This window comes from Martes martes (genome assembly GCF_963455335.1).
Source record: "Martes martes genome assembly, chromosome: 13".
Taxonomy (NCBI): domain Eukaryota; kingdom Metazoa; phylum Chordata; class Mammalia; order Carnivora; family Mustelidae; genus Martes; species Martes martes.
Window position 1 is genome coordinate 5,399,633 of NC_137901.1, and position 23,191 is coordinate 5,422,823.

The window sequence follows — 23,191 nt, forward strand, 5'->3', positions numbered from 1 at the left end:
TTAGAAAAATGCAAATTAAAAGAACAATGTAATATCACTTCACACTTATTACACTGTCAAATACATTATGAACTAGGAGATGCAGGGAGCGTAGAGACCCACTTGGACTGCTGTTGAGAAAGTTCCCGCTGCAGCTTCTGAAGAGAAGTCTGGTCCCACAGTTAAATGAAGTATTCATGAACCCAGAATCAAGGATCCTGTTCCCTGGGGCATACCCCCAGTGGACTCTAACACAGGGAGGGGCCAGGGATGGGAACAATAGGAGACACTTGCCTTAGCGTTGTCTTCAGGGTGGGGACTGGAGCCCATCTGGGAGTCTGGCTGAGGAGTCGTGGACAAAGGCAGAAGGTGCATTTTGTGGGGTACTAAGCAGCACTCGGAAGGGATGCTCTCGCCCAGTGATAGTGACATGTACAGATTTTCTTGTTCAGCTTTACATACAGGAATTTATTTCATCTTATGACACAGGTACTATTATTATTCCCAATTTACAGATAAGGGAATGGGGACTCTGGGATCTTATGACTGGTGAGGCGTAGAACCAGGATCTGAACCCAGGTAGTTCAGCAGGAGAAGACACAGTCTGAACCTTTGCCATCCACGCACCTTTTCTTTTAATATTTAAACTCAATTAATGAAGATACAGTGTGTTACTAGTTTCAGAGGCAGAATTCAGTGAGTCATCAGTTACATAGAACACCCAGTGCTCATCACTTCATGTGCCCTCCTTAATGCCCATCCCCCAGTTACCCCGTCCCCCACCCTTCTCCCCTCCAACAAACCTCAGTTTGTTTCCTATGATTAAGAGTCTTAGGGTTTTTATCCCTCTCTGATTTCATCTTGTTTTATTTTTCCCTCCCTTCTCCTATGATCCTTTGTTATATTTCTTAAATTCCACATATGAGTGAGATCATCGGAGAACTGTCTTTCTTGGATTGACTTACTTCACTTAGGGTAATACCTTATAGTTTTTAAAGTGCTGAGTGAAAACTAGAAGCAAAATTTTGTATGCATAATGCACAGAAGGACGTTAAAATAGTCTTCAAACATATACATTTAGATGAACACATATATACTACTAAATTTATCAGAAAGCTGTCTCTGGGGAGCCAGACAAGTCATTATTAGAGATTAGAATATTTTTTAAAGGTGTTTAATTAATTGTTTCAGTTAATACTATCTTCTGTAAGACAAATCTGGAGAATCTCAGCGGTTTAACGCAGAAAACATTTATTTTTGATTCACATTGCAAGGCAATGAACTTTTTTTTTTTTTTAAGATTTTATTTATTTATTTGAGAGAGAGACACAGAGATAGCCAGAGAGAGCATACATGGGGAGGAGAGTGCAGGCCTGGGTCCCAGGACCCTGGGATTATGACCTGAGCTGAAGGCAGATGCTTGACTGACTGAGCCACCCAGGCGCCAGCAATGAACATTTTTATGGGCAGGCAGCCCATATGCTGACCCAAGGATTCCATCCACCTACAATAATGACTCATGATGTCACTTGCCAGTCATTTTCATCCCAGCCAGTGAGGAAGAAGAGTCGGGGTGCTCAGTGGGCCGCACATGGAAGCCTCGCCCCTGCCATGGCTCCCGCTTCTTGGCTGTGCTCTGTGCCCGAGAGGCTGGGAGTGTTAAGTTGTGAGCTCTGCAAGAAGAGAAATGAGCTCCATGAACCGTCATCCAGTTTTGCCTGGCTGGCTTTGTGCACCTGCAGAATGCAGTGTTCCCTTTGTTGAGATGTTTGATGCACCCAACTGTCTGCACGGGGTGCACCTGTCCCCCAACTAAACACTCAAACACAATAAGTTTTATAACAAGCAAACCCAGAAATGAGGAAGTAATACATGAGGAATGAATACAGTAACAGTAGTCCAGACAGTGCTGTGAAATTCCTATGATTATTTGGAATAAATGCAATCATGAGAGAAATATGGTTTAAAAATAGAGAAATATTTGCACAGTCAGGAATTATTCTAAGTATATACATAAATTCTCTATCTCCAAACTTAATTATGTGCTAGAAAGGTTGAATGATTACTAAATAGATATAATTGCATCTTGGAATGTAATACTTATGACTTTTTTTCTTAGAATTATAATTTGAAAAAATAACAGTGGAAAAATAGATACACTAGAGAAAACCTCTGTGATTTGAGGGAGATGCTAGGTTTGCTAATTATGTGACACTAAGATCAGAACACTTGAATCTCAGTTTCGTAAAAGCAAGAGAAAGTTTTATTTTTCCAAAAGCTTCCATGATATACTTATGAGACATTAAGGGTTTATAAAAATAGATGTTCAACTTTGAAAAGCATGATCAGGAAGGGTTACAAAATTTAAAGTTGATTAACCGAAGGACAAAAAAGAATGACTAGTCTTAATTTTCCTGCAAAATGTGCTGCATTTATGGTACTTAACAAAAAAACATTTAAAAAATGAGATTATATTTTCATAACTCCCCCAAATTTATCAAAATGCATGTATGGTTACAAACGGATTTTATTTTTCCCCTTCCCTTCAGATTAGACTTGGTTTCAAGCATTAGGCAGAAGGATCTTTCCGCCAGGGTGAGATGCTCATGTTTTTCCTTTCTGCTGATTATGATTCATGACAGAAGATGTGGGATTGATTCTGAGTGAAAATGACAAGGACAAATACAAGGGTTTTCCATGTATCTCCTGAAATAATGATTGATTAAATTCCAAAGAATAACATCATATACAATTCGGTAAGCATCCCATAATAGTCAAATCTGGACTTTAGAAAATGATTTCTTCTACTGCTGATGTAACTTTACATTAGTATAACCTAGTTAATCTGCACGTCATTGACTTCTTCTGTGCATTCATAGTTGAAGCTGAAAGTTGGAAGAGATCTCTAACTAATTCAGTCCTTCAGTCTTAAAAAAAAAAATTAGTTGAAATATCCCCAAAAAACCCAAAATGGAGAGATGAGTTCCAGTTTGCTGTTGTGATTGTGCCTTGTACGGATGGTCATAACCCCTTTCCACAAGACCCCTTAACAGATTTCAGTCAAATTCATCCATATGCCCTATGCAAAATTATCAGACACGTTTTGGTCTGGGGACTGTGTTTGGTGCTCATTGCATCTTCGTTATCAATGTAATTTTATAATTTTATATGTATTTTGGTTATGTGCATCCATCCTGTTAATTTTCTTCTGACTGTGACTGTGGTAAATGGGGAGATTTTATCACACTGTTATTATTATTTTTTTTTTTTTTGCATTTTTTACTCTTGTCTCTAATTCTGCCTCCTCTTTCATGATGGAGATTGCCCTGGGAGAGGTTTTAATTAGCTTTCTAACCTGGCTCCAGACTGCATGTGCAGAGGGTGAGGAGGTGACGCTACAGCTCCGGGATCTGCCGCTTGCTTCCGGCCTCGTGACTTCACCGCTCGCTGCTCATCGCACCTGCCTGACGGTTCCCTTCAAGGCACACACGTCCAGAAAAGGAGGTTACAGTAATGAGTCATACAAATATTTTGCCAGCTGGAGGCTCATTCAGATAGGTACGATCATAGCAACTTGTACATCCCCCACGTGTACAAGGATTTCGTACACAATCCGAAAAATTGTTAAAATCAATAAATTTAATTAGGTAGAAGCAGCTCTGGGTAAATTAGGATGACCAGCCATATCTCAAGGAAAAGCACAAATGGATTGGCTAGTTTGCAGAAGGAAGGAAAATTTTGCTTGTTTGTAGGACAGTGTTGGAGACCCACGGCATATCTCTTCCTGGTGTGGTATGTGAGACAGGAGTGATACACAGCAGCATTTGTATTTTAATATAATTTAATTTAAATACATTGTAAATCTTAATATTAATGTATATGCATTTTTTTAATGCTTCACCAACCAATAATTTTGGAAATATTTCTAAGCCAGGATTTAAATAAACAACCTTATTGGTATTTGGTTTCAGATAACATGAACAGTAGGTGTTGTGCCAAAGAAACATTTTTAAAACTTTGGAAACTGAAGCATTTTGACTTCATCTGTTTGAAAACACAGATAATACAGAATATGTCAATGGCTAGTGTAGATCGATGCATTGATCATTTCACAACCAACCATGCCCTCAGCTTGGAGTATCTGCTGGGAGACCCTTGGGTTAGCTAAAGTCATGGTTGTTACAACAAAAGGACTTGTTCCATCCTTATAAAGGTATACTTTGATGGTCACATAAGAAAGCACAAAGCAACTGCCATGGGCATTATCATTTAGGAAGACAATATTAAAGGCAGACCATTAAAGTGTCAAATTTCGTTTTCCCTGATTTCAAAGAGCTTGACATGCCTATAGAGTTACTAGGTACTGATGTCGCTTACTAGGTACTGATCTCTCATTCAGAAACGTGCTTATTGGGTATTCAAGGGGCCACACCCGCCTCTGGGCTGACTACCCTATCGCTGACATCCAGTTTGTGATTGACACAGGCTGTGCCAATGTTCATCTTTCACAGTTGCATCTGCTCACGTCAGCAGCGTAGATCTATCCTTGAAAGGCAAGTTCCCATCACCGTTCCCTTTGCCAGACCGTGCGGATGATGATTGAGAACCTGGAGTTAGGAGAGTAGATTAATAATGGTGAGTTGAACTATTCTGGTATTCTGGACAACTGGTTTCAGCATACTGAAAATAGTTTTAATAGTAATAAGAAGCACTTGAAAGACTTGATGAAAGTATTCTTAAGTATTTTCCCAAGTAGGATGACTATTGCAATAGTACAATAAATTACTTTTCCATCATTTTTTCAGACATTAGCAAATCCTTTTACATACTCAGAAGAATGTTCTCAACAGAATTTAGACATCACTTCATATGGCTTCTATAAAGGGGAAAAATGGAATAACAATACACATATCACTTTGTTTAGGAATTAAGTCTCACCATCTAAATTTTTTAGAGGGGTGGTTAAATGCATGTTTCTCTTTGGGTGACGTGCATATGTAAATTAAGTCCTCGTGCTGATTAACTCGGAAACAAAAGGAATCATTCTTTATACAGAGATTTGTTTCATAAAAAAGATGAAGAATTTGAGAGGCAACGTGGGTGGCTTGGGGGGTAGGGAAGGAAAAAATGAAACAAGATGGGACTGGGAGGGAGACAAACCATAAGAGACTCTTAATCTCACAAAACAAACTGAGGGTTGCTGGGGGTGGTGGGGTAGGGAGAGGGTGGTTGGGTTATGGACATTGGGGAAGGTATGTGCTATGGTGAGTGCTGTGAAGTGTGTAAATCTGGTGATTCACAGACCTGTACCCCTGGGGCTAATAATACATTATATGTTAATTAAAAATTTAAAAAAAAAGTAATATCAGACACATTTTCCTTTATGCTTTCTTCTCCTACTGCCTCCTCTTTCTCCCGTATCTCTATCTGCCTGTGATGTGCCCAGGGAGCTGAGACAGTGCAGATAGCTTGCGGGGTCAGCATGGTGAGGAAACCCACATGCTAAGGACAGCAAATTAGAATGACAGAAGGAGCCTGAGTCAGTACTGACATGGAGGAGGCAACAGTCTATGACCCCTGTAAAATAGACTTCTAGGTTCCTTATTTTAGAAATCCAGTGTTTTTTGTTTGCTTGTTTGTTTTGGAAAACCAATGTTCAGTCAAGTTCATTGGGTCAAGCTTCTGTTACACGCAGTTAAATGTACACGTCAGTGTTCCAGGGGTAAGTTATGCTGGAGCCTCAAGACTGTTAGTTCAAAGCTGGGACGTTAGACTAGATTAGAAACATCCTGAGACTATTCCAATAAGAATGCCTCTTGCCACCCAGTGGGAATCGTAACACACAGGCTAGACAGAAAAATACCAAGGGTCCATTACTAGGAATGAAAAACGGGGAGGCTGGGAAAAGATCTTGATAGGTCATAATTACATAATTTTATTTCTATATTTTCATGAAATGGAATAATATGTAGGATGGATATCATATAAGAACAGTAAAAGGCTGAAGAAGTAAAAGTAACTAATAAGGCAAAGGGGTAGTAGTAGAAAGGGGTAGTAGTAGAAATCCAGGCCAAACTCTTAGTAAATTTCCCTTTTCTGTGAATTTGTACACTTTTAAAAGCTGTGTCTATAATTTAAATATGTGAGCAAGAGATAAGCAGGCAGTTTAGAAATCAACCAAATACAACTACCAAATATTTTTTAAATGTAATAACTGAAATGAAAGTCCACAGAAATACCTAAACAACTGTTTACACTTAGCTGAGGAACCAGCTGGTGAACCAGAAAATAGAAATGACATTATTTTCCCCCAAAATTCTATGTTTTTCTGTCACTTTAGAGTTTGAGACTGGAACTCATGTTTTTGTAATAAAGAGACTCGCTTTATCTCTTCTGATGCATTTTCTTAGGAGTTTATCTTTCTGATTCTGGTATTTTAAAATATATTTTAAAATACCTAAATATATTTCCATACCTTGACTTTATGTTTTAGAGTAGAAAATTACAATATCCCACCAGCTTACTTCCAAAATATATTTTTTAATGCATTTTTGTATATTGTGTTTTAGAACACCTATGACCAACTTGCACAGTTGCATAGTGTCTGGATTAAAAGAGAATGATAAATGGAAATACATGTATTTCAAAGAGGGTTGGGGGAAGGAAGGAGAGAGGACCCATATGTAATAAATTTAATTTAAATTTGCACAGTGGTAGAGAGCAAGGCTTGAAGCCTGGCTGCTAGAAGTCTGCATTCTAGTTCCACAACTTACTGTGTGCTGTTGGCCAAATTATCCCTTTTTTATTCTGTTTTATCAGTTTGAAATGGAAAAAAAAGATATTTATCCCAGACTCTCTGTGAGGATTAAATAAATTAAGTGCATAATGTAGAGAACATTCCTGACCCGTCTAAGCTCTCCATTGCTAGGTGTTGTTGCTGCTGGTGATGTTATACAAGAAGACCAGTCAGTGTTTGCTGTTAGGTCCGACAATACATCACATTTCCCATTGCATTTGTTTCAAGACATGAACTTGCTAAGTTAGTCCACAAAAGCTCACATTCTGATTGCCAGCCAGATTCTATCTTGGCAACTATAATCAACTGGATTTTGATAGAGTCTAGCCTATATCTGAAAGGGTCTTGGTGACGCACCTGATAGCATATATAGATTAAATGCTCAAATAGGATGAAAGAACTTTCCTGAACTTCCTACTCTTCCACCTTCAAAACCGTTTGCAGTTATTGGCATTGTGGACATGATTTCACACTTTAGCTTATTAGCTATGCCACTTAATTTTATGTCAATTTTCTTTTGAAATATCATAAATTTAAACTTCTCAGAACAATCACCTGTAGAAAGAAGGATTAGATTTAGGTGTAACTTCATGCAACTAAATCACTAATTACCTTATTAAGAAATACTTAAAAAAAAAAAAGAAAGCAAGAAATATGTTAGGAGAACATAAGACGGTCTGCAAATGTTTTTAGTTGTTGTTTCAATGGATCAAAATCTGATATTGATTAAACTTTATATAATATAGAATCTCTGTCATTCGTGCTGTTACTATAATCTATTAATAATTGCTTATACGTTAAGTTCTGTGGCAAGAATTTCCAAACAGACAATAAAATTCAGCCTGGTGAAATTAAAGGTACCACACATGCTCTTTTTAATTTGCATTTATACTCCCTTTCCTACAAAACATCACCACCGACAACACATTTTATAGAACCAGAAGGGCAAACCTTCTGTATGTGGGTAAGTAGCTAAGAGACACGTGCCATTATTTTTCATATCTTGTCAAATAGAACAACTTGAAATCAACTTTAAAAAATCAAAGTTATATTTCTTTTCTGCTGACCAAAGGTTAATAGTCTGTGGTTAACAACTGAATAATGCAATTCAACTAACTTAAAGATAAAGGGGTTAGGACTGTTTACGGAAATGAAAAAAGAAGGGTAGAACATTTCATTAGGCATATCAGGAAATTACGTTATCTGAGTATATTTCTTCTATTTGTATGTAAGCATTTAAAAAAGTCATAGTGAGAGTTACTTGATATAGTTACTTTGACATTTTTTGGTCCTAATTGCCCCATTTTATGCTGGAGGAAACTCAAAGTGATATTAGCTTCTCACATTTTAAAAGGGATGTTAACAATTTCCATACTCACTATAAAACACTGGACTTTTAAAGAGCCGTATGATGTACTTAAAAGGAAGAACTTAATAAGAATAAATGTAAACTGCTTTGTTTCCAGTTCTCATACTACTCCATGGATTCCATTGTAATTCTCCATAATTATACTCTCATTTCCTGTTAGGATATGTGCAACAAAAAAACAAGACTTCACTTCATTTTTCCTCTGTGATTATTTGCATCTGGCACGTAGTAGGCGTTCAATATTCAATATCTAATGAATCGATTAATGAATGAATGGAGTAACTGAAATGCCTTTTGTCTGGAGCAAGAGAGGGTGTAAATGATCAGTCAATCAGATACACATTTTTAAAGATATCAGAAACATTGGAGAGCAAACAAAAACCAAGTTGGAGACCAGAAAGCTGATAAAAAGAGGGTGTCAGTTTTAGTGGGGTACATTGATTCTCGTGTGATTCTTGTTCATTAGGAGAACGGAATATAAATCACCAGATCGCAGAGATGCCAGTTTTTTGGAAGAAACTTTATCAGACTTTGTAAAGTTGCTCCACATTTTGAAATGTGAATCTTTATGTGAATCAAGCTTTACAATTGTAATTGGAAATAATGCTTCAGATTTAATGTCCACTTTGCCACATATGCCTAAGCAGTTTTGAGACTACTTGTTAGGCAGATGTATTTTCTTCAGGGAGGCTTGGTTAACCTGCCTTATTGGCATACCCAGGGAATTAGAAGTACCTAGACCGCAATGTCTTCAGCTTTTTCTCACCAAGGCAAACTCCAGGGGTTGTAGATTAGCGTGAAGCGTGCTCTCATAGCATATATCCCTTTCTGTGGATTTTCCTAACACAGTAAACAGATTTTTTTCAGGAGAGGCAAATGGAAGGCATAAAAGTAGGTGGGTAGCTTGTTCAGTGATTGACCTTAAAAATCAAGTGTGTATTTGCGAAAAGTATACTTTCTAAGAACAGCAGATCCTGAGACGTTTCATGATGGGACAGTTCCAGGAAATCATAAAGGCTCTTGAGTGATCTCAAAATAATGAAGTTCAGCACTTACTGAAATTGCATTCCATGGTTCAAGTGAAGGTGTTGGTTTAAAAAGAATAGGAAATTCCATGCAAACTTTACAGACAGAAACTATTTATAAATCCCTGAAAGCTTCAAGGACTTAATAAAGAAGCAATATGCCCAGCAGATTTCATTTCTAGAATCTGATCATATAACAATATTCTATCCTCTTCTCTTCAGTTTTTGTTTTCATTTTAATTATTCTGCTCAGTTGTCCCACTCATCTGTTTACTTAACCCTGATGTACATGCAATGTCGTCTAAAGATAGAAAGAAATCAGCCTAAAATGAATGGAATAAATCCTGGCATATATTCTTTCTGACTCTCACCCTGGCCTTTTTATGGTTTTTCTATAGGAAGATGCTGAGGTATAATATAGATGACTTTATTATCCTTTTAACTTCTAGCTAACCTGTGGGTAAGGGAATGTTTTATATTTAAAAAAATGATATGATTAAATATACAAATTATCCATGTACATTTAGCTTGGAAAGAGTTCCTTGGTTGTTTCTTCACTGGTTGTTTTTAGTTTTCAAGTTGTATTCTACCCCCTTACTTAGGGCTGCTCTGAGCAATTCAGTCTACCTCTAATTTAATCCTTCTGATTATATTGCCTCTTTGTTTGTAGATGTCCTTAAAGATCCAATACAAATCGATTATCTGCCTTTTATATTTAAATCACTGATAGGTTTTGTGGAGATTCTAAATTTAAAAAGATAGGCAGTAACACCTACTGAATTATCAGGTACAGAAACAGGCGAGTCAGACACTAAAGCAAAGCGACTAGTTCATTATCAGGTGATACATGATGCACAGAGTCAAATGTTGTAGAAGAAGGATGGTTGAACTAGGGTCTGGATTAACTTAAATTCCAGGCTCAGTAGCATGAACTTTATTCTTTGGGCAACAAAGAGTTTTTGCAAGTGTTGAGCAGGGACTGTTTTTATCGTCAGAAAACTACTACCAGTAGGCAAATATGGCAGCTGTGTGTAGGAAGAAATAATGCAAGTTGTCACTCTTTTTACCCTCCATCCACAAAGATGAAAACATGCACCTTCTTTGGAGTCAAGCAAAAATAATCTGCTCCCTAAAATCATCATGAAAAAATCCATCTTTAATGAAGATTTCATAGAGGAAATGGTAGTAGTAGAAGGAGTGGTGAATATTCATCGAGGGTTTTACTACTCTTGGAGCACTGCTCATAGGGCATTCACATTCATCAGTAACTAATGCTCACCACACCATAATGAGGTGCACACATTTTACAAATGAGGAAACTGATTTCCAGAAAATGTAAGTAACATTCCCAAGACAACAAATACAATCTTTAAAGGACAGCAGTTCTCTTCTCTTAAAAATGAATCATCACCTTCTCATGGAAGTTCCTGCTCTGTCTGTTCCATCCAACTTGTCTGTTACATTGGAGATTTTTACTGACACGCGCAAACTGGATTTGTAAACCCTGAAGTATAGACGTTGCTAGAGTTACTTTATTTTATCTATCTATCTATCTGTCTTTTTTGAGAGAGGGAGACGTGGGTGTATAGAAGAAGAGGGAGAGAATGTTAAGCAGTCTCCATGCCCAATGGGAAGCCTACGTGAGGCTCGGTCTCACAACCCTGAGAGCACGACCTGAGCCGAAATCAAGAGTTAGATAACTGACTAAGCCATCTGGGTACCTCTAGAGTTATTTTAAATTATCATGTAGGTTTTAGTCCATCTTGTGCAGAATTCATAAGGTATTTGACAATGTTTCCCAGCTCTGCATGGGACCAAGCTTATCATCTACATCAAAGGTCTTGTCAGATTCTTAAGGGAATTTCATTTTAAGGGGGAATCTAGATTTAGAGGATTTTGACTTTGCAGACCACACAGTATTTGAATTTTTACTTCCTATTCTAAGGATTCTCTGAAATGAACAATGTTGTTTGTATTGAAAGTGACCCCCGGGTGCCTGGGTGGCTCAGTGGGTTAAGCCTCTGCCTTCGGCTCAGGTGATGATCTCAGGATCCTGGGATCGAGTCCCACGTCAGGCTCTCTGTCAGTGGGGAGCCTGCTTCCTCCTCTCTCTCTCTCTCTCTGCCTGCCTCTCTGCCTACTTGTGATCTCTCTGTGTCAAAAAAAATAAATAAAACCTTAAAAAAAAAAAAAAAGTGACTCAAAGTGGCAGACTGTCACCTGAACTGGAGTTAGAGCATAAATATATGTGAGGAGCAAGGGTTCGGCAGAGAAGGCATGAACTTTGGTTCAGACAGAAAAGCTCACCAATGTGGCAAGTCAGTGGCGTTTTCCTTCTGCACCTTGTGTCATAGGTCTGTGTTTGCCAGAAAACAAGGAAGGTTAGCAAGGAGAGCTCTTCCAGACTCGCCTGAACAAAATACAATGAAACTAAAAAAGCTTGCATGAAATTTGATGATTGACCTGAAGTGCTATTTGGGGAAAAGGATGCCAGTCAGAGGAGAAATTTTCTGAGCTTCCTGGGACAAAATCAAGGCACAGAACGATCAATTCCTATGTCCCCATCGTCTTCTAACTGAAAATCCTTTCACAGGTTTCCCAATCATGATAAGCATCAATAGATGCAAAGAGGGGAGCCTGGGTGCCTCACTCAGTTCAGCAACTGACTCTTGATTTAGGCTCAGGTCATGATCTCAGGGTCATGTGATCGAGCCCTGCCTCAAGCTCTGTGCTGGGCGTGGAGACTGCTTAAGGTTCTCTCTCTCCCTCCCCGCTGGCTATAAATAAAAAAATAAAGCAAACAGCAGACAGATTTCCACTGAGAATAAAGCTTTCGAATGATAATGAAAGGATTCCCCGAAGAGCCTTAATTTTCCTGGAGACAAACTAAATTTAGGAGTTCATAGATTGATGAAGAGAGATTGATGCTCAGATCTGATGATGGGCTTATTTCACCCTCAGAGAGCTCCCCCACAGAAGCTATAGGGGCCTGGGTGGACCTACCCTTTACTAGTTTCCAATCTTGGATCCTGGCAACCAGGGATCTGTAGTAGACGTTAGTGAAGCCACTAAATTTTTAAACTCACCAAGACATGACTTTGAAATATGCTAATATATCCAAGCTAAATGTCTTAGAACATAACTGCTATTAGTGAGAATACCACCTTGACAGTTTTAGCAGTGCTCCAGGTGGGAACAAAGAGGGTTTAAGGCATTTCTATCCAGGCAGGGAACTAATTAGAATTTATAATATATAATTTAGGATTGTGGAAACTGCCAAGGGAGGGTCCTGAAGGTGGTCTTGGTAAGAGAGCTGTTTGGCCAAGTCAGTGGACTACATCGTCTTTGACAAATGGATCAGTAGGAATCTCCTGAGGCAAATAATAAAGTTATGTGTATGGGTATCTGGTCTTATCTTTCCCAGGTAAAGCTTTCTTGTCACAAGCAACAGGGTCAGGCCGACACAGGTAGTCAGCTCTTATAGAATTTCACGGACAGGCACATCCTCAGTTGTGAGCAGGAAGTGAATACACTTCCCTAGGCCTAGAATTTCCAGTTCTAATAGTCGGCATCTCCCAACCCTGTTCTCCCTGTTTCCACCTTCTGTGCTCTGTCTGACCACCTGCATCCCGGCCCTCTCTGGTTTGCACATTACTTTACCACTGCATCCAGTAGGAGCCTGTTAAATCTGGAGTCTTTTGTGTTCCTCACTCACCTGCCCAAATTCTCTTTCTGTTTGCTAAAACTGTTAGCTGCCTGGGACCAGCCCTCTAAACGCCGTCTCTTCCTCGTCAGGCTGTTCTCTGTTCATCAAATATATCCCAAGTTTGTTAACTGATTGGCAAACTCAGAAAAAGGAACATTTAAGTTGCAATACTAATTTCAAACTATAGAATTAAGAAATAATCATTTGAACATATTGTTATTATATTGATAAAAGTTAAAGTATTAGTTAAGAGTTGGCCATGCTGGAGGAGACATGCACAGTTGTGTCTAAGAAGCAGGTCCCAAGACACGAGTACATGGATTGCACAGATTTGGACACGCAATGTCTTCAGACCGCAGTGTAGGTCTTGCGACTGTCAACAGAGAGGAAAAAGAGGGGCTGTGTACCTAGAATTGCAGATCACGTGGCAGTTCTGAGAAGTGTTGACCACACTCGTGGGAATGGCCTGAACTAAGGATGCACATTTGAGGAGCCCCCGGTGGGCAGAGATGAGCTGCCACCGGTACCTTCTCCATGCCTCCATATTGTCTAGGAGCAGCCTGGGGGATGTGTGGCTTTCATGGAAATTCGGGGGTGGTCCAATAGGGCAGTATTTATCTGTCAACCATGTTCCTGGCAGCTGCTTCTTTTGAAGGACATCTGAGTAGTAGTTTCCATGATGGCCACAAAGACACTGCAGGAGACCACAGATCAGTGGAGAACCCTTGCATTGGAGGGATAAAGTTGTAGGAAGCAGAGGTACATCGGGGTCACTCAGAAGTGGAAGGATGGGGAACAGTCAGAGGGATAGTGAGCTTGTTAAACAGCATCCAAGTCCAGACTTCTATCTCAAGTTATTCTTTTGTCCCTGACTGAAAGCACTGCCACACTGAGGATATCACCCTAAAGGTGATATAAACAAGTCCTGGTGAAAGTGTTACATACTAGGGGGTAGAGAACAGAGCCAGACCACAAGCTGGGCTGGGGGGATTGTGTTGTTTGCATTGGTAGCTTCTTCTCATTTTCAACTTGTCTTTAGGTAAAAACAGATGGGAACTGCCTCCAAATAGTAACCCCCCAAATCTTAAAACATAAAAGGATTACTTCAGTATCTCAGTAGCACGCTTACCGGTAATCCCAGAATGTACTGCACATGATCAGTAAGATCTAGCTATTAATTGATTAATGAAATATGATGCAGAGATTAAGTGAAGCAATTTGGGAAATGTATAATATTAGTAGGTGATGAAGTTCCATCGTGGTTATAAACATTTGTTTGCTACCTAACGTGGTAAGTCCTCGAGGACGGAAAGTGAGATTCCAAAAGATTCCAAAATAGAGATAACATCAGGATTAGGACATATGGAAACAGAAAGATGCATGGAAATGCACTGCAGGAATTCACAGTCATTTGAGGAAATTTTGGAATGTTCGAAGTTACAGTAAGGTTTCATACCCATTGAATCCAGTTCTGTGAGTGGCAGAGTTGGTATCTGCATTACACGGACAGTTTTCCTCTACCGATCTCATTTGGCAAGAAGGAATATCAATGTTTTCATTATTGACTCTGCAGGGGCCACGAATTGAGCTAGTAGTTTTAAACAATTAATATAATGTAAACACTATAAAAGTACATTGAAATTGAATTGTGAGAACATGCATTAAAATGTTAATAGCGCTTGCTTCTGGGTAGAATTCATGTTCTTGAATAATCCACAGCTTTGTAAATTTAAAAGGTGATTACACCAATTCTGTTGTTTCAGAGCTCATTGCCTCTCCTGCTGAGATGGACTTTACTGATAGTTTTCATTGATGTTGGATGTCAAAGTAAATAATTTCAATTTTAGTGTCATCAGAGAGTTACTATACCTACTATGAGTAAGCCTATTCTCATTCAATTGGTAGTTCAGGCTGCAAACTTAAATTGATTTTCCAAAACTAGTCAAGTCAAAGAACATGAATCTCTTGTAAAAGAAGTGAGACAACTGAAGAATAAACACAATTCAAATGTTGAAATGTTTCCAAAGTGTCCAGAATAATAGAAACTATTTTGGGGCCAGCACACATCTGAAGAGATCTTTCCTATCCTAAGTTATTGTCATGAAAGAGTTAATGAACCTCCAAAAGAGTAAACGATTTACTATTTTTTTTTTTTGTAGGTTTAGGCCTTTTAAGCATGATATAAATTAAAACTGCTGTTTTCTTGTTTTCTACAGTCAAGCAAACGTATTGCGCAACACTGCTAATAGGAAAGACACTTACGCACTTGCCCAAATAGCAGCCTCATTCTTAAGGAACAATGATAAATGTTCTTTCTCTAGCATGAGAAGAGGAAATTGCTTGACTACAAACCATTCAATCTAATACTATTAATTATGTAGAGAATTTCATGATTTAATGAAATTTAGAGAGACTTGCAGGAAGCAATATGATTTAACAGTATACTGACAATTAGCTAAGGAATGTATCATGTATATTGATTGTATCCATATGTCTAGATACCAGCCTCTGATACATTAGAAGCATGGCCAATGAAAATAAGTATCAGTCATTTCAAACATTAAAAATGTCTTTTTAAAAATGAAACAAGATGGGAACAGGAGGGAAACAAACCATAAGAGACTCTTAATCTCACAAAACAAACTGAGACTTGCTGGGGGCGGGGGGGGGGCTGGGTGGCTGGGATATGGACATTGGGGAGGATATATGATATGGTGAGTGCTGTGAAGTGTGTAAGCCTGACGATTCACAGACCTCTACCCCTGGGGCAAATAATACATTATATGTTAATAAAAATAATCAATAAAAATTTTTAAATTGAAAAAAAATGTCTTTTTTAAAGAATAGGAAACTTTCTGCCAAAAAAGAGAAATTTTTGTAAAAGAATTGATTATACAGAAAGACCAAAATATCTAAAAGTGCTTTGTGTATATCAGTTGAACTAGTTCAAGGAGGAAATTAATTAGAGAATGGTTAGAAGTCGATAGTTGTTTCTTGGGAGTAGGTCTTTGACATTTTTGAATTCCCATAGCACTTGGTGCCTTTTGTAGCACATACTAATCGATCCCTTCGACTAGAGACTAGAGTTATTTATTCTTATGTCTTGCCTCTTAGAAGAACACTTGCAATTAATAGCATACGATATCCATTTCAAAGAGACATAAGTTAAAATTCTTAGCTGATTTACTTAGAATCTTAGGCCTCCAGTTTTCTCATTAAACAAATGGGGAAAGTAATATCTTACAGAGTTTTTCTTTCTCTAAGGATAATGTAGGCAAAGTGTAAGGAATATAGGAAGAACCCAATAAAAACCATTGAACAGAGGACAAGCTACTTTTTTTTTTTTTAAGATTTTATTTATTTGAGAGAGAGAGTGTGTGTGAGTAGGGGCTGGCAGAGGGAGAGGGAGAAGGGACTCCCCACTTATCAGGGAGCCCTACTTGGGCCTGGATCCCAGAACCCAGGGATTATGACCCAAGCTGAAGACAGAAACTTAACTGTCTTAACCCAGCTTAACCCAGGCACCCTTACCTCTTTTGTTATATCTATCTATTATCCATAGAGTCTAGAAGAATGCCTACTCTATTGAAGGTTTATTAATCCTTGGCCAAAAGAATCTGTATAGAAATTAATAATGATATAATTTAGAGAGTTAATGTTTATCATTTACATACAATATATTAAAGCATCAGTATATGAAATAAATAGAAAGGTATGCCATAGCCTTTATCTTTAAAAATGATGATAAAATAATGCATCATGGGGCGCCTGGGTGGCTCAGTGGGTTAAGCCACTGCCTTCGGCTCAGGTCATGATCTCAGGGTCCTGGGATCGAGTCCCGCATCAGGCTCTCTGCTCAGCAGGGAGCTTGCTTCCCTCTCTCTCTCTCTCTGCCTGCTTCTCTGCCTACTTGTGATCTCTCTCTGTCAAATAAATAAATAAAATCTTTAAAAAAATGCATTATTTGGTTTAGGATTAGCTGCAAATAAAAGAAAACAAAAATTTAAAAAAAAGAAAATTTAAAAAAAAAATTAAAAAGGAAAATAAAGGAAAAAATAAAACAAAAATAATTTATATAAGGATAGAAGCTTATTTCTCTCTTATAAAGAATTTCAGGGTTAGGTGATCCAATGCTGGGATGGCACTATATGGTGTCAATGACTCAGCCTCTCATTTTATTCATCTCTGTGCAATCCTCTTTTTGCAGGCTCACCTCATGGCCCAGGATGGCTGCTCTAGATCCAGCCATTACATCTGCATGTTATCCAATGGAAAATAAAGAAAGAGTACAGAAATGCACATACCTTTACATGTGGAATGACTTTATGACTTAACAAGGTATTATTCTTGAAACCCCCTTGGCCAGAATTTAGATGCATGTCTGCACTTAACTAAAAGGAAGACTGGTAAATATTATCTTCCTCTTGGGTGCCGCATACCCAGCTCAAAATCAGAATTCTATTATGAAATTGAATGGCAAAATGAGTATTAGGGAACAGTAAGCAGTTACTGAAGTACACACACACACACACACACACACACACTCTCACACATTTGTATTCATAATCCACATAAAGAAACCTTTTTTCACTTAAATAAAGAAATCCCAGGATGCCTTGGTGGCCTAGTCAGTTAAGCATTCAAGTCTTGATTTTGGCTAAGGTCATGATCTCAAGGTTGTGAGATCCAGCCCTGCACTGGACTCCATGCTGTGCATGGAGCCTGCTTGAGTCTCTCTCCCTCTGCACCTCCCCTACCTCCTCCAATAAATAAATGAATAAATAAGCAGAATCCCAGTACCAAGCATTGGCAATGCCTATTCTTATGGGAAGAGGTGATGGTGCTCAATTACCTTTGTATTTCCAGGTGACCTTCATAATGCAACATTAATTTAGTAATGGATGAAGGGCTGTGTACTGGTTAGGGGTATTTCCACTCTAAGTAACAGAAATGGAACCATCTCCTAGGCACTATATGACTCTGTTAATTTACTTGTTGCATTTATTACTGCCTAACATGATTTTTATCTTTAATTTGCCTATTCTTTTACTTTTTGACCCCTCCTCTAAGATGTTAGTTCCATGAGAGCAGAGAAACCATCACTCACTTTCCATCTGTGGGTCTCACGCCTGCAAGACTGCCTGGAAAATAAAAGAAACTATAGATTCGTTGGATGAATCACATTTTAATTATTTTTACAAGGCTTCCTTCCCAACTAGTCTCTGAGTGTTCTAACTTCAGAAGCTCTGCTGGCTTACCAGTTCTTCCACTCCATTCCTAGCAGAGGGCTGTGTACTCAAAATCAAGGGGGTTGGGGGATGGGAAAGTAGGTAGACCAACAGTGAATGTGAGGCAGAGTTGATAAAAAAGAATTATTTTAGGAATTTAATAGTAGATACATCTTTAGATCCCCTAACCGGAGTCCTTCAAAAGTCCTATATGGCCAAATGCATACTAAAATTGTTGTCTAGAGGGCATATATGAAATAAACAAAAATATGTAAATACAGTATTTTTTCTAATACACTATAGTAAATATGATAGAAATGTTAACGCCTAGTACTAGTACTTCAAATGTCTGTCCAATTATTTTGTATTAATTGTGTTTTCTCAAATGTGAGGAACTCTTTAGACTTGCATCCAATGGTTGTAAAGCTACCCAATGGGGACTTAAACGAGAAGTCAAAATTAGGGACAAGTCAAGATGCTGTGAAGGCTTTAACAGGGATCCATTGTTCCAAGACTGGTCCTCTAAGCTAAAGAGGTGACTGCCACACAAGGTACAATTTCTATTCCTTGAGCAAGTGTGAATTAAAACTTATGACTTGTCCTGAGTGCAAATAATCAGTTGTTTATTACGGACTTACCAGGTTATTATCAAGCTTATGAGATACTGTACTTAATTCCCCTATTTTTCGTAACTGCAGTTTAAGACATCTCACACACACTTACCAAAAGATTGTATTATAAACTCTCCCTTAGCATAATACCTACTGATAAAATCAACATTATCAGCTTATTATGCTTCTACTCTTTCAATTGACTTTGTAGCAATGCTTCCAATTTAATCAGTTCAAATCATCAGATCATATCAGGAGTTTTAAATCATTATTCTTTTAAAATACTTCTAAATATCTACTACTGACTAATAAGAAAATTAGTAATAAATTATATTTTGACACTTTCCTCTTTAATATTGGTTTATCTCTACTGAGAAGGTGAAACTCTAGTTCTTTCAGAAACTGGAACTCTAGTTCTTCTGAATGGGCTGGACTCTCTGAACCTCTGTTTCTTGGCTGTCACTTGTGCGAGAACCAGCTATAGACAGAACCTGGACAGACAACAGGGGTTTAATATTGCCTTTTCTGTTCCTTAGTCACTTCACCATGAGTTGATTTCGCAGAACCTTAATGCCCTTCTCTGTGAAAACAAGTCTAACAAGGATAATTAACTAATAAGCATGTTATTGTAAGGATTAAAAGCATATAGGGCTGATAAAAAGTATGGGTACAAAGTAAGTGCTCAATAAACACTACTTTTAATATCACGTCATCACATCTTTCTGTTATCTCACAAGAAGATCTTTGGGAGAATAGAGTGCATACGTGGGCTTAAAGTGTTAAAAATATCAATGTGAAGGCATCTAGGTTGTCACATTTAAGTAAATGTGTATATATAGCATTTGCATTATATATGCAGGGGCTGGATCTCTTTACGTGGGTGCGTTCATTTTAAGGATACAACAGTACTAAAAAGCAGTGATTACCATTAAAATATAAATGTATCTTTCACTTTTGAAACAAAGCCAGTGCAGTTCTTCTAAGAATATGCTTCTATTTTTAGGCAGTGGAAAGATAATAAAATATTCCCAGGAAGGAGGGAGAAACAAAACTGCTTAATAAAATAGATTCCCTAAACCCAGAGTGGTTTTACTCTCACAAACTCCCTGCCCTTACATCAACTTTGTTTTGTTCTGCTTCCTCAGTGTTGCATAGACTTACATTTTCACAGAAGACCTGCATTTTTTTAAACACCATACCGCAAGTCTCGAGTATCAGCTTTTCTACTCTACTCACAAACACTGTGTCTCTCTATGAAAAGAAACAAACATGGCTTCATTTGCAAAAAGCTCTCCATTTTTCAATTTAAACAATTTAAAGTTTCTCCTGTTTTCCTAACATGGTTAATGTGGACACTAAAATAAGATATTCTTTTCAAACTTGAAGATATGACCTAGGTCAAATCAATAATAGAGACATTATTTCTTTAAAATTGTTATTCAAATACCCATCTCTCATTTTAGTAAATGATTGATACATCTTTTTTCAGAATATGATAGCTTATCTCGTAAAGGCATGGAATTCAGCTTACTTACAGATATATTCTCTAGACAATTACCTCAAAGATAATTTGAAAGTGAATTTAAGTCATTTTGTAAAACATGCTTAGAATGTTTTCTTACCAAAGACATGGTCCTCTCTGTCTCATACTCTCTTGTTTAATTTTCCAAGCACTATGTTGTGTACATTATTTAAATATTAAGCTCATTTTCAAATATCAAATATCTAAGGCCATAAAAATTTAACTTGGCCAAGCTGGTTGATTTTCACAAAATTTTATCTTTATGTACATAGCAAGCACTCTGAGTTTCTGTAAATAAGCAGGACGATGATATATCGTCAAAGATGTGAACATCTAAAGGTTGAGCAGGCTGTATGGATGTAAGACTTCTTCATGTAGAACACCAAAATTTGTGCTAGTTTCTGCCCTTTAATTGAACATTCCACAAAGCAGTTCCTTACTTCTCTATCTTTATCCTACTGAGACTCCCGTATCAATATTTTCCAGTGTGTCTGCTACTTTCCTGCTATGCCCATGTCAGCAGGATTAAGTGAATGATGTATGGTAATATGAATGTGTCTATTTAAACCCAGGCTTTGGTTGGGTAACAAGTCTGTCATCCATTCCCTAAATTTTACACACACTCCAGCCTCCCCCAAGCCCAGCCAACCAGAGATATAGTCTCCATGATTATGGTTTTGTCTCTTTGAGTGTATGGTACTAATAGAATTATACATAGATAAACATTTGAAACTGGCTTCTTTCCCACAGAATATTATCTTAGTGATGCAGCCAACTTCTATATCCCAACAGTCTTTTCCATTTTTGATTAGTCATCCATGGTATAGCTGTTTCATAAATTATGTATCCGTTCACCCACTGAAACACATCCAAGTTGGGGCACCTGGGTGGTGCAGTCTGTTGAGCTTCCAACTGTTGGAAGATCAGCTTAGGTCTTGATCTTAGGGTCATGAATTCAAGCCCCACAGGGGGTACCATGCCGGGCATGAAGCCTAGTCAAAAAAAAAAAAAAAAGTCCGAGTTGTTTCCAGTTTGGACAATTGTGAACAGATCTCTATAAAAGATAAGTGCTGGTGTGAACATAATTTTTTATTTCTTTGGGCCAAATACTCAGGAGTGGGAATTTTTGTTAATATAATAATTATATTTTTAACTTCATAAGAACTGACAAATTATTTTCCAGGTGGAAAGCGTTTGCACTTCCATCAGCAATGTGTGAGAGTTAGAGTAGATCTGTGTTCTCGTGAGCGCTTCATATCGCCTATGTGTTCTTGTTCAGGTATTCTAATCGGTGTGTTGTTATGTATTATCCTGGTTTTAATTTGCATAGCCATAGTGGTTAATGATGTTAAACATCCTTTCAGGTGTTCTTATGCTTTTCATATATACTGTTTGGTGAAGTATTTGTTTAATTTTTGTTTTTGTTGTTCATAGATTTGTTTTTCCCTGTTGAGTTTTGAAAGTTATTTATGTATTTTGGGTACAAGTCCACTGTCAGATATGTGATTTCCAAACATTTTCTCTCAGTCTGTAGTGAGTCTTTTAATTCTTTCAACAGTGTCTTTCACAGAACAAAAACAGAACAAAGTGTTAATGTTTTAAATCTAATTTATCATTTTCCTTTTATGGATTAGGCTTTCAATGTGTCTCCATACTTTTTTGCCAAGCCCAGAATACAAAGATCTTTACCTATGCTTTCTTCTAAAAAATTACAGTTTCACGTTTTACATTCAGATATATTCTCTGTTTAGAGTTAGTTTTGTGTAATGATAATGATGAAGGCTTAGGTCAAATTCCTTTCTAAAAATTTTTTTGCATATGGATGTCCAAATGTTTCGATACAGTTTGCTGAATTATATTCTTTCTCCACTTAAAAATACTGTGTATATCTACCTTTGTCAAAGAGTGATCTGTCTTATTTTCTTTAAGATTTTATTTATTTGAGCTTTCTGCCTGTGGACGCCGCCGAGTAAGCATCGGTAAAGTCTCCCCTCCCACCGCCGTCATGTCTGGGTCAGAGCCTCCCAAAGAGCCTGAACAGCGGCGGAAGCTCTTCATCGGGCGGTTGAGCTTTGAAACAACCAATGAGAGTCTGAGGAGCCATTCTGAGCCACGCAGAACACTTACGGACTGTGCGGTAATGAGAGATTCAAACACCAAGCGCTCCAGAGGCTTTGGGTTTGTCACATGTGTCACTGTGGAGGAGGTGGATGCAGCCACGAACACAAGGCCACACAAGGTGGATGGAAGAGTTGTGGAGCCAAACAGGGCTCTGTCAAGAGAAGATTCTCAAAGACCTGGTGCCCACTGAACTGTGAGAAAGATTTTTGTTGGTGGCGTTAAAGAAGTCACTGAAGAACATCTAAGAGATTATTTCGAACAGCGTGGGAACATCGAAGTCACTGAGATCATGACTGACCGAGGCAGTGGCAAAAAGAGGGGTTTTGCTTTTGTAACATTTGATGACAATGACTCTGTTGACAAGACTGTCATTCAAAAATCCCATCCTGTGAATGGCCATGGCTGTGAAGTAAAGAAAGTGCTCTCTAAGCAAGAGATGACTCGTGCTTCATCCAGCCAAAGAGGTCAAAGTGGTTCTGGAAACTTTGGTGGTGGTCATGGAGGTGGTTTTGGTGGCCATGACAACTTTGATCATGGAGGAAACATCAGGGGTCAAGGTGGCTTTGGTGGCAGTCGAGGTGGTGGTGGATATGGTGGCAGTGGGGACAGCTAGAACAGATGTGGTAATGATGGAAGCAACTTTGGAGGTGGCGGAAGCTATAATGGTTTTGGCAATTAAAACAATCAATCCTCAAATTTTGGACCCATGAAAGGAGCAAATTTTGGAGGCAGAAGCTCTGGCCCCTATGGTCGTGGAGGCCAATACTTTACCAAACGATGAAACCAAGGTGGCTACAGTAGTTCCAGCAGCAGCAGGAGCTACGGCAGTGGCAG

General features: G+C 38.2%; 1 pseudogene across 1 annotated transcript; it reads left to right on the forward strand.

Moving 5' to 3' along the window:
• The first annotated feature begins 22,241 nt into the window (after positions 1–22,241).
• On the forward strand, positions 22,242–22,970 carry LOC308353938 (heterogeneous nuclear ribonucleoprotein A1-like; annotated as a pseudogene). The gene has a single exon. The product of its transcript is annotated as a heterogeneous nuclear ribonucleoprotein A1-like (transcript).
• Positions 22,971–23,191: the final 221 nt, after the last annotated feature.